We start from the raw sequence: 3,177 nt of genomic DNA on the forward strand, positions 1-3,177 counted from the left end.
TGTTGGATTCAAAGCTGGTGAAGTGCTAGAGTACCCCATTCCTAATGTGTGCTGGGACATCATAGAAGGGAATTTCTACAGGGCCACACAGGCTGATTTGCACCAACTGGATGTGATTGACGTGCACTTCCACTTACACTTCGACCTGCACTCCAGGTTTAAAAATCAGCTGACTCATCAGAAGTGTACCTGCATCCTGATGGCTCATATTGATCAAGCCTGGGCAGTGCAGCAGGAAGAGCAGGAAGAGGAGGCGGTGGGCTCTGAGACGGAGCGTGGACAGCATTGGTAACTGGCATCTAGAGCTAGGTACTGGGCAGGCGGCAGCAATAACAGCATGAGGAGGAGGTGCTGGGCCCTGAGACGGAGCAAGGACGGCATTAGAGGTTGAGGCCATCACCTATATGGACAGTGTAGAAGCTGTAGAGACATGAATGAATGAACGAGATTCCAATCTGTCCCTACCTACTATGTAACAAAACCACATGAAAGGGAACGGGCTTGGCGGATTCAATGGGGCAAAAAGACCCTGTTGAGCTTGAGTCTAGTCTAGCATCTAGAGCTGGGTACAGGGCAGTGGGCAGGCGGCAGCAGTAATAGCATGAGGAGTAACACAGCCATCCACACTACGTCTCAGGGCCTGCCGCCTCCTCCTCATGCTACTACTGCTGCTGCCTGCCCACTGCCCAGTACCCAGCTCTAGATGCCAGACTAGACTCAGGCTCAACAGGGTCTTCTTTCCCCACTGATTCCGCCAAGCCTGTTCCTTTTTCATGTGGTTTCGCTACATAGTAGGTACGGATTGGAATCTCGTTGATCCATTCATGTCTCCAATAGCTACAGCTTCGACACTGTCCATATGGGTGATGGCCTCAACCTCTAATGCTGTCCTTGCTCCTTCCCAGGGCCCACCGCCTACTCCTCATGCTGTAACTGATGCTGCCTGCCCAGTTCCCAACTCTGGATGCCGTCTCAGTGCCCACCGCTTCCTCCTATTGCTGCTGCTGCTGCCACCTGTCACTTGTAACGTATAACAGCTGTGTAGCTGGCTAATTTTTGGACTGAAAGACCGCCCTCAGAGACCTCTGCCTGTACTCTGAGGCCTGTGTATGGCTTGTAACTGAGCGGTGAAACCTGGTGGCTAATTTTTGGACCAGAGGAACCCCCTCATGTCCCTCTCTGGCTGTACTCGGAGACCATGTAAAATGCGGCATGTTCCCTTGGCCGACACCCATAAAATGGCGTGAGCTGGGGGAGTCTTGACATGTCTTTTTAAATGTATTTATAGGCTGTAGAAGCTCTCCACCGACCCGAATAACAACCCAAATTTTTCCCCCATTAACTTTAATAGAGTTCGAATTCGATCACCCGAATAATTATGCATTATTCGACCGAATAGCGGTCGAATCGAATAGTGAGCTATTCGACCAACACTATTGATAAGTACAGCCCAGGGACCGTGCAAACCTGGACCGTGGGAACCTGCGGTCACAGTTGATTGGAGGCACGTCTGAATTTCCCCCCATTGACTTTAATAGAATTTATGAAATCGATTTGCCGAAATTTCGCGGACCCATCGGAAGTTCAAGGAAATTTTCACGAGACTGTCAGAGGCATTCTCGCTCATGCCTAATAACCAATTTCTACCACAGTTTTCCAACCCTGATGGGTCCGATCACATATTGTCTTTGTCAACCTCTCTTTTGAAAGCAATAATATTTTGGGCCATTTTTATTCATAATGTAGCTTTATATGGAAGTGTGGGATTAGAGAGGGGGCGTGTCCGCATGGCTCCGGCGGTGGACGCTTTTTAGACCAGCTCTGTACTGGCCCGCACTCCGGCTCCTAATTCTGCATTATGGGAAAACAGAAGCACCAGCGCAATCCTAAGGCTTCTGGGACCCACAAGGTAGCCTCCTCTGCACGCCTTAGGTCCATGATCCCGGCTCTTTTACAACAGAAGCCGACTCTCGGGAGCGGTGTGGCCAAGATGGCTCCCACAGCTTCTCCCTCTTTTCACAGGGGGAATGGTGAGGCTTCTCCTCCTTCCTCTCCCAGGCTGACAGCTTAATCAGGGAGAGAGGAGATTTCTTTTTGTGATTCCTCCCCCCGATCAGCTACACTTTCCTCCTCGGACACCGAGGGGCTCCGGGAGGAGGATTATATTGCAACCCCCCGAGACTTAAAGGGCCAGCACACCCTGGCAACTACTGGCTCCCCCCCTGCCTGACTCACACACAGGAGTTTCACAGGCTGAAGACAGGGGGCCCCTTTATGTATGGTGCCCTTTACAGCTGCTTCTGCATCCGAGATTGCGGCCACTGAGGATGCTTTCTGTGGGGATGTGGGATCCTGGCCGTCCGATTGTAGCAGGCATAAACTCTATTTCATCTAATGCCAGCTTACCTCAGGCCCCTAGTTATGAACCTACCTTCTTATCTCAGAGACACTATCCAACTGTTACAACTACTACAGTTCCCCCTGACACCACCTTGGTCACAGTGGATGTAGAAGCATTGTATAGTAGTAAACGCCACTCCAAAGGACTCCAAACCATAGCCTCCATCCTACACACTAGCGATCCATCTTTACACCCCTACAATAACTTCACCCTGTCACTTCTACAATTCGTTCTCACTCGTAACATGTTCCTATTCATCACTTCGTCTCAGAGCCCACCGCCTCCTCCTCCTTCTGTAACTGATGCTGCCGCCTTCCCAGTACCCGACTGTAGGTGCCAGATACTAATGCCGTCCACACTTCGTCTCAGAGCCCAACGCCTCCTCCTCCTCCCGCTGTAAATGATGCTGCCGCCTGCCCAGTAAGAAACTCTAGATGCCCGATACTAATGCCGTCCACACTCCGTCTCAGAGCCCACCGCCTCCTCCTCCCGCTGTAAATAATACTGCCGCCTGCCCACTAACAAACTCTAGATGCCAGATACTAATGCCGTCCACGCTCTGTCTCAGAGCCCACCTCCTCCTCCTGCTGTAAATGATGCTGCCTGCCCAGGACCAAACTCTAGCTTCCAGATACTAATGCCGTCCACACTCCGTCTCAGAGCCCACCGCCTCCTCCTCCTCCCGCTGTAAATGATGCTGCCGCCTGCCCAGTACCTGACTGTAGATGCCAGATACTAATGCCGTCCACACTCCGTCTCAGAGCCCACCGCCTCCT

Source organism: Pyxicephalus adspersus, chromosome W (assembly GCF_032062135.1).
Source record: "Pyxicephalus adspersus chromosome W, UCB_Pads_2.0, whole genome shotgun sequence".
NCBI classification, from domain to species: Eukaryota; Metazoa; Chordata; class Amphibia; order Anura; family Pyxicephalidae; genus Pyxicephalus; species Pyxicephalus adspersus.